The sequence below is a fragment of the Malania oleifera genome, chromosome 9, assembly GCF_029873635.1.
Source record: "Malania oleifera isolate guangnan ecotype guangnan chromosome 9, ASM2987363v1, whole genome shotgun sequence".
Classification (NCBI taxonomy): Eukaryota; Viridiplantae; Streptophyta; class Magnoliopsida; order Santalales; family Ximeniaceae; genus Malania; species Malania oleifera.
The window spans coordinates 14,704,507-14,714,336 of record NC_080425.1 but is presented as its reverse complement, the minus strand read 5'-3'; the positions used below and the strand labels follow the sequence as shown (position 1 = coordinate 14,714,336).

The 9,830-nt window shown below is 34.5% G+C and overlaps 1 protein-coding gene across 8 annotated transcripts in view; it reads right to left on the bottom strand.

The window, feature by feature from the left end:
• Positions 1-495: 495 nt before the first annotated feature.
• LOC131164618 (J protein JJJ2) overlaps positions 496-9,830 on the bottom strand; it is a 29,638-nt gene continuing 20,303 nt past the window's right edge. For 2 of the 8 annotated variants that reach the window (XM_058121930.1, XM_058121932.1), the window contains 2 exons: positions 8,796-9,060; positions 7,656-8,043 (listed from right to left, as the gene is read on the bottom strand). The gene's annotated coding sequence lies outside the window, so the exon portion shown is untranslated. Of the gene's footprint in view, positions 1,055-1,136; positions 1,225-7,655; positions 8,044-8,795; positions 9,061-9,830 lie in introns of those variants that run through there. The other 6 variants (XM_058121931.1, XM_058121933.1, XM_058121936.1 and 3 more) reach the window with 5 other exon arrangements.

The window sequence follows — 9,830 nt, the reverse complement described above, 5'->3', positions numbered from 1 at the left end:
TATAGTGAGTATTTTTGGGAGTATTTTTGTATAGCCTTAGCCAGTTGAGGATATTTCTGGGGGAATAGTTATATATGTACTGTATTTACAGATCCAGTTATACATGATTTTATAGAAACAGATTTTCATAATATTGTAACTCATCTACCACACACTAACAATATCATATTTCGTCTTACTGAGCATTGGCTTATCCCAATTATTTTAACATTTTTCAGGTGATCCAAGTAGGCTCGCAGATCAGGCTCGCAGATAGAGGAACCTCAGTATTGTCCTGATATTAGAGTGAGTATTTTTGGGAGTATTTTTGTATAGCCTTAACCAGTTGAGGATATTTCTAGGGAAATAGTTATATATGTAGATTTTTGGAAATAATTTAGCACTTTGGTATTGTATATAATTACATATTGATATGTTTATTTGATTTTCGCTTCTCGCTACTTAGGTTAATGGTTAGGTTTAATCCAGTATGGTATCAGAGCATGTTAAATATTATGGTATAAAATAATAAATAAATAAATAAAAACCTAGTTAAATAGCAGGTTGTTACAGTATAGAACAAAATTTAGTTAGTACATTCACATCATAAAATCCATATAACAAGAATACAATATGTGAGTTAATGTCTACATACAAGGCTCATATATACAGCGGCGATCCTGGTCACAAAGCATCGTGTGATGGACCTATACCACCTGAAGTATTGGTCATCCGAATGCAAAAAACCATCCTCTAGCATCATTAGGATGATGTGCTCTCTCTGATGCTGTCATGCATCCACATACATCCTGTGGAAAGACGTCCAATTGGTCACCGCTCGACCGTGTCCATCAACTGCATGGAGGTTGTACACATGTACATGTACCCCCGATGTCGAGAAGGGGTCGGGAATGCCCTGTTGATAGCCAAGCCAACGTAAAACTCAATCAGGGAGATACCACTCCACAATATAAAAGCATATGAGTGGCACTCGAGATACCCATAAGTCATTCTCGACGTGATAATCGGCAAGTAAGTCGGCTATAACCTCATTGGAGTACAACCTCTATATGAACTGCACATAAACCAAAAAAAAAAGTTAAGCAGCTATATCTATCTCCTACAAAAAAGAACTTCGATTTGTTAAAGTTGAATACCTCTTGCTCCCTGTGCATGTCCAACTCAAACCTGTACCAGGGCAATGTATGTTGCACAACTGACGAAGTCCTTATGTCGTCCCTCAACCTGTACAAAATGAAAACTTAAATATTAGAATGTAATGAAGCAGTGAGTACTTATTCGTAGTACTTAAGTGCAACTTCATAGTAATACATGTTGTCACTAACCGGTATGCCAATAGTACTTAGTCAACTAGACAACCGTCTATGTCCCTCGCAATCTACAATATACCTAAGCGCAAAGGAGCTATGGAGGGGCATCTCTCCCATGCCCAGATCTGTAGAAAACGTAGAGGACCGGAGATCACCCTCCTCCACAGGTGTGTCGCACAACACATCTCTCTATACAACCACGCCAAAGTTGCAGATCCCCAATTATATGAGCTAATCTATGTAAGGTCCTATAACAGTGATAGGAACATTAGATGTGTGTAACTGCCTGAAAGATCGCAAAATAATGTCCCACATATCAACCGCAAAATAATGTCCCACATGTAAGGTCCTAGATTGATGACTCCAATGATTGTTTGAATCGTTGGCTAAACATGGGGTATCACTTAGAGACGTGTAGCTCTAACCTATTAAAGGAGTGACCGAGTGAGGGGATATCACTTGGAGAGGCTGTACTCTTACCTATTGAAGGAGTGTGTAAACAGTGTTGTTTCACTCGGCAAAGGAACTGATTTTAGTGAATTCTTTGGTGATTTGTCAAAGGCGAGAAAGTAGGCTATGGATAAGTCGAACCTCGTAAAAACTCGATCTCACTCTCTTTCCTTTACTCTCTTTACATTCAGCATATATAAACTGCGTAGATGATTTAATTTTCTTAATTATAAAAACTACGTAATTTGGAAGTTAAATAAACTTAAAGTTTAATTTTGATTTGGGATTGCGGAAACTGAAAAGTAGTATGTCTGTTGATCAAACTTTTGCAGAAACCTCAAAAGGAAGTACGTTGGTTGGTAAATACCCAAAGAAAAACTAACTAAAAAGTTTATTTAAATTCTAAGTTGTTTGGGAATTGAGTTGTGATTTGCATTGAATGAACGATTTCATATATATAGGGTTTGGTTCAAATTCACATTCACTACAGGGCTTGAATATAAATCATAGATACAGGGCTACATACAACAAAACTAAATCTATCAAAGTATTGCATCTTGATTGAATATATTTTTTTTTATTGAGTTTTGTTTGATTGTTAATTTACTTGAATTGGTTGGTTGTGGACCCAAATCTTTGAAAGAATTAAAAGGCTTAAAAATTCATTAAAAGATTTGAAAAAATTTTTAATAACCTAATTCACCTCCCCTCTTAGGACTGCATCTTTGTTTTCAATGAATTTTAAAGCATTCAAAATTTTATTTATAATGAAGTACCTATATAAGACTTCCTAAAAGATTAAAAACTCTCTAAGTTTGAAGTTTTCATGTATTTCTTTGCTTTGACTTATCTTTACCTTGAGCTTGAGTATTCTTTAAGCTTCCACATGTTTTGAATATCTTGGTCCTCTTGAGCTTTTCTTTTGATCACCTTGTTGATGAAGTATAACTTTATGGTACTTGTGATCTTAGACTTTCATTTCTTTGAACCTATTGAACTTTACCATACTAAGTTTCCTGAAATATCATCACTTAAACAATAACTTGTTAAATTAACCTTTATTTGTTATTATCAAAACAAGATTCGAAAGTCATGTTAGGCCAACAATCTCCCCATTTTTTATGATGACAAATTAAGAGCAAAGATGATAGAACCTTGATAAGGTTCCCCCTTACAATAAGCATACCTTTTAACAATATATAAAAAATTAAAAAAAATATGATGATTTCAAATACAAGTTCAAAACTCAATAAGTCATAATCAAGTATTATAGCTCATTTCAACAAACTTAGTATTAATTAAAGTATTATCTCAAATAGTTATAGCTTATGCTTTTGTTGCTTATATTCCCATTTGTGCTTTCTCCCTCATGTTATATCTCATGTTAAGATTATGTGTTTCACATGTTTGTCATGCTCTTATGTTCTCATTTTTATTTGCTCTCTACGATATCAACTCACGTTCTCATGTTTGCTCTCTAAGAAATCTCTCCCCCTTTGACATCAATCAAAAAGAAAGAATGAGCATTGTCACAAAGAGTCTTAGGACAAAACATAAAAAGCATAGTCATATATTCAGTAAAGATTACAGAAAGTTATAATCAAGGGAGTTACAAGCCAAATCAAAACATAAACAAAGAAAAAAAAATAGTTCCATAGAGATAACGGCAATACAACACAAGAAGTAAAAATCAATCATCATCGGCATCATTATCATTATCATCATCAGCTTCAGCTTTTTCGTCATCACTCTCCTCACTTCCTTCTTCAGATTCATCATCAGATGAAGCATCACTACGAGGGGCAATGTTGGTATCCATGAGATCAACACTCCGAGATGAGCTAACCCTATACTACTCAATGCGAGTAAGGCGCTGGTCAAGTGAGGAGCAAGTAGTGTGGAATGAGGATACATTCTCCTGAAGTGATTGGAGGCCTGAACGCGTGTCTCTGCTGAATGTAGTGAACTCATGATGAAAGGGTACAAACCAAGGAGTGTCAGTTGAAGGTCTTTGTTGCTAATCTGGAGGTGGAGGAGGTACAGCTGCTAGCCTTTGTGGTCGTCCTCCTTTCAAAAACTCAACCTTGCCCATACTTTTCGTATCTCATTTGTTTCAGGGTTGTGGAATTGAAAAGGTCGTACTGTGTACGCTTTATGAACAGTTCAGTAGGGGTAGTAACAATGAGGTGAGCAAAGAGAAGATTTAGAACACCACCATATGGAAGAGTGACTTGACTAGCTTCTAATTTTACCCACATCCACTTCAGAATTAAGCTAGATAGATCGAGTTTCCTCCCTTTCAACAGACACCATAACACAAAACATTCTACGTAGGATAGGTGATCATATGAACCAGCTTTTGGTAGGATGTTGTTTGTGATAATTTTCTGAAATATTTGAGCTTGAAGATTCAGCTATTTGTACATTGGAGGATGGCCAAAGTAAATAGGTTCTTCTACCATAATTAGTGGCAAGAATTCCTCAGGAGTGAAACCTTACTCTAGAATCCATGTTTCAACAAATGCTGGACACTCAAATTCTCCTGAACTAATATGCAAAATAGGAGCTAAAGTTTGTGGAGATATAACTATCATCTTTCTCCTAACCTCAGTGGTTAGTACATTTTCACCATGTATCATATTTGCATAGAAGATCTTCACTAGGTTTGCATACAGGCATTTGGATTGATAAGTTACAAAATTCTTCCAACCAATATTTTGAAACACTGGCAGGATTTCGGAAATTTCTGAATCAAAGAAAAAGGTATCCATGATCTTACCAAAAATTGGCTCCGTAGAACGAAGATGAAATCAATATCGATGATTCAATTGAAGAGTTACGAGTCACTGTTCGATGTTATTATCATCTCTCCCTAAAGAAGGATCTCGGTTTGTCGTAGTTTTGGTGCGAGGCATCTTTGATTTTGGAGGATCGAACCAGTCAAGTGAAACCCTAGAAACCGTGGGAAACGGTGTAGGAGGGTAATTGGGAGGCTTTGATTTGAGGAATTTGGAGCTAAGAATTAAGGGAGATCAAGAGAATGAGGCTCGAGTGAGTGATGGAATAGACGTCAATAGCCTAGAGTCTGAAAAGTTAAGGTTTGTCGCGCTGAAAATATATAAGACCCGTCAAGTCAGGCGCCTGAAGTTTTTGGTTCAGTCGCCTGACAATTTATAGAATTAATTTTTCAGCAAGCAGTAGCACATCAGTCGCCTAAGGTCTGAAGGCTCATGCACTTGACCCTCTCAACTTTCTAAAAATTCCCTTTTGACTCGACATGAAATCTTCTTAAATCACTTCCCTACTATGTAACAACCCAAGTTCTCTTCTAATTGATATAAATCTTTCTTCGGGAAGAAGTTTTGTGAAGATATCCGTTCATTGATCATTTGTATTTATAAATTCAAGTAGTATATCTTTTCAAATTGGCTTTTTGAAGTAAATGACTTACTTGATTTCGAAGATAAGCCGTTGTACAATCCAAGCTTTCTTGATTTGGCCAACAATACCATTTTTGTATTTGTTTCAATGTTACAGTTTGTCAATAAGCTCATAACCTTTTCTTTAAGAATTTCATACCTCGTTTGTTCAATATCCTTGGATTAAGTGGCTTTCTTATCTTCTAAAAAGTGGATGGCTAATCCTAATATTTTCGGAGTCCTTAGTTTGTGAACTAGTCTTTTATCTAGGTATCCACACATTCTTGGGTCCGGATGGTTTAGCAAGAGTTGATTCTTTTATTTTCCAAACTCGTTTGATTTTTACACTCTTTCTTTTTAATGGACATTCAAACTTAATGTATCCTTTCTTCTTACATAGAAAACATATGATATGTGTGTGAACATTTGAGGAGGTACTAGCATAAACTTTGGAGGCTTTTGTAAAGTACCCCATGTAGAGGTCTTTTTTCCTTGTATTCTCAGCTCCATTGAATCTTATGTCTTCTTTATTCAAAGACATTCTATGTGCCAATCATTTTATCAAAGTTCTTCTTTCTTCTAGTAAAATTGTAGATTATTTTAACTTGATCCTCATTTTTTCTTTTAAGATCACCAATTTCTGAGTCGTGTATTTTTACCCTTTTCTTGCAGCTTAACGGTCTTGAGACATCTTGCTGATTTTATTTTCTAGTTCAAAAATATATAGATCTTCAATGGGAGTTTGGGATTTTAGATCTTCTAATTCTTTTATCACCTTTTCATTCTTACTTTCTAATCTCTTAATTTTTAAATCTTTTTTTCTCTTTTAGCAAGTTTTTGAGATCCAAATTCTTTCATTACACTTTCATTCTTATTTTTCAATTATGTGTATCTTTTGGTCATATTGACTAGAATCTTATGAACCTTGAATAGTTCGTTTTGTAGTTTTTCATAAAATGGCATACTCTCATTATTGAATTCGTTAAATGAATCATCACAAGAATCATTAAATGATTTGGATAAGGAGTTGTGCTCTTCATCATTGTCCTATGCCATAAAACAAGCAACCTCTTGGTCACTTGATTCACCATTTGAACTACTTGTACTAATATTTACTCATGTAATGGCTTTCATTGCCATTTTCTTTTTCTTTTTGAAATCTTTCTTAAGTTTTGGACAATCCGATTTTATGTGTCCAACTTTCTTACAATTATAACATGTTGGAAGTTCAGTCTTTGTTTTCTTCTTACTGATTTCCTTTTCTTCATCTTCATCTGAGTTTGAGTTTTGGATTTTTCTTGTAAATTTTTTCTTCTTTTTAAGGATTTTTGCAAGTTTCTTTATTATGAAAGCTATTTCATTTACATCCATCTCTTCTTCATCTTCATCACTAGAGCTTTCATTCGAGGCTTTAAATGCAATGGATTCCTGGGCTTTAGATTTTTCACTTCTTTCGTTTATTGCAATCTCATAGGTAAGAAGAGATCCAATTAGCTCATCTAATGAGGTATTCTTAAGGTTTCTTCCTTCCATTATAGCTGTAGCTTTGGGTTCCCAAATGGGTGAAAGTCCCCTAAGTATTTTTCGAATCATCTCATATGTAGAGTAGTTTTTTCCTATGACATTAAAGGAGTTTATGATATGAGTGAACCTAGTGTACATATTTGTAATAGATACATCCGGATTCATCCTAAAAGTTTCATATTTGCTAGTAAGCATGTCAATTCTATTATCTCTCACATCAACGATACCTTCATGGCTACCTATAGTTTGTCTCATATTTCTTTTGTTGTTTTGCATGTCATGACCTTATTGAATTCATTTATATCAAGATCACAATATAAAACATTAATAGCACTTGAGTTAACTTGAAACATCTTATGATCGTTTTCGGTCATGTCTTTTTCTTCTTTGGGAATTCTTTTCTATCTACAAGTTTGGTAGGGATAAGATCACCATGTGTGACAACCCTCCATGCTCTCCAGTCAATAGTTTGAAGGTAAATTCTCATTCTTTGTTTCTAAAAAGTATAATTAAGTCCACAAAAGATCGGAGGTGTAGTTGAAGATTGACCCTCTTCAAAGGAAGCTACGCATATGTGTGCCATTTAAATCTTTATATAACTTCTAATTAAGATTTACTGTAATCCCGCTCTAATACCAATTGAAAACTAAGATGTAATCCCAAGAGGGGGGTGAATTGGGATTTTAAAAGTTTCTTTTAAATCTTTTAACAAATTCACAACCTTTTGTAAATTTAACAAACACACAAGAATGATTTTTTAATGCTTAATTATACCAACTACAATTCACACGCAATATTAACACAAGCCAATGATTCTTAATGAGATGCTTTCAACAATGTTTAGCAATCAACCAATCAATCACAAGACACTTAACCAATTATATGAGCTGCCACACTTCCTTGATTTAGCGTTTGCAAAGCTCGGCTTAGAGTTTAAATAAAGCCTTGTATATATGAATATTGGTGCACTTCTTTTTAATTGAGATTTCCTCAAACGATTAATCAACGTACTCCTTTTAAGGTTTCTACAAAAGATTAATCAACGTACTCTCTTAAATTAAAAGTTTTCTCAATCTCGAACTTTCAGCTTCCTGCACTTAGATACACAACCACACAATTTATATATGCATAAAAAATAAAGAGTAAGGGTAGAGAGTGACCGACTTTTTACAAGGTTCTGCTTGTACCTAACATACGTCCTCGCCTTGGGCAATACCACCTAAGGATTCCACTATAGCGTTTCTTTACGGGCGAAACAAACCGTTACAATCCCTCCTTCAATTAAGTTGGAGCCCCCTCTCCAAGCGATACCCCACGCTCGGTACAACGATCCAATAACCCTAAACCGTCAAGAAAACAAAGAAATAAAAAAATATTCTTGTGTATAACAAATGCTCTCACATAGAGCTAGTCAGTACAAAAATAGCACAGCTAATACTTCAAAGTAGATATCAAATAGAATTGAATTGAAACTCAAAGAAGTATGTCACCGAGATCCTTCTTTTGATTTGTATCAAACCTTAACAGATTAGCTTTCAAATTAGTGATCAAGGACTCAGTTTATCTCAGAAAATTCTCAGCAAAAGTACGTGTGCAAGAGGGCTTTGAGAAAGAGTGAGCAATATAGCATGAAAATTGATTTTCAATTCTTGGTATTGATTTGATTTTAGAAACCATGCATTTATAGGCTCAAAAAGTGTAAAATTCGTGTTACCCAAGTTATTTGGAGTGTTTCACAAGTTTATACGAAATTTGGAATACAAGCAACTTCGAATTTGAATTTAAAAAGTTGCTTTAAAAACTAGTCGTTTGAGGGTTAGTTGCCTGAGCCCTTAGGGGTCAGTCGCCTGATCCTTTTGAACACTACAAAATTTCAATTTAAAACAGGGTCAGGCATATGAGGATTCAGGGGTCAATCGCCTGAACAGTTATAAAAAATGATTTCAAGGTTTGTTTCCAAAATCCTTAGTCATCTTGCTTTGATACATTTAAAAAGCATTTTCTGAGATTTTCAAAGTAAGGTCTCTAAGTCCATATCAACCCCTAATGAGCTTCAAAGCATTCAAAATGATATTTATAATGAAGTACTTACATAAAACTTCCTAAAGACTTAAAAACTCTTTAAGTTTGAAGTCTTCATGTATTTCTTTGCTTTGAGTTATCTTTGTCTTGAGCATGAGTATTCTTTCAGCTTCCACATGTTTTGGACATCTTAGAGTCCTCTTGAGCTTTTCTTTTGATCACCTTATTGATGAAGTATAGCTTTATGGTACTTGTAATCTTGGACTTTCATTTCTTTGAACCTTTTGAACTTTATCATACTAGGTTTCCTAAAATATCATCACTTAAACAATAACCTGTTAAATTAACCTTTCTTTGTTATCATCAAAACAAGATTCAAAGTCATGTTAGGCCAACACAAGTTCATAAATATAACCAAACATCCAAATGAAGCAAACAGATGTTTATACTGACCTAAAAAATTAGCAAGCTCTCAATCACTAAGTGGCAGTTTTCAAAATTCAAATAAGCATCACAACCAAAAAGAATAATTGTTACCTTCTTGATGCCAATGTGCACGATATTATAATATACACTAGAAGATATTCTCTATTAGACTACTAAAGATAATAGCGCCAACAAAGTTGATGAGGTGGTAGGCGAAGTAAAATATCTATCATGCCCCACAATCATGCAAACAAATAAATATCTTATGTGAACAGTTCAAGATGCCAAGAGGCCTAAACTTATTTTTTTTAAAAAACTATAGCAACAAATTTAGTAAGTCATAAGTGATATGTGTGTTTATGGATGATATCTTGATCCCAAAATGCCATACACAACAATAGTCTAGTTAACTGGAGCTTTATTTAAGCACACCAAACCCTAATTCTGCAATTCAATCCACAGTTGATATTCAACAATGAGCAATCCTCCATATAAATATACCATCAAAGACTGCACCTTGCTGTGAGAATAATCAGAATCTATATTCAGTTTCAAGGAAAAAAAAAAGAACAAATAATGAGAGAGAGAGAGAGAGAGAGAGAGGGAGAGAGAGAGAGATAAGGAGGGTACTGAAACATGAAGAAGCAATCGTGATTATTAGTAGGTAGCCCTATGCTAC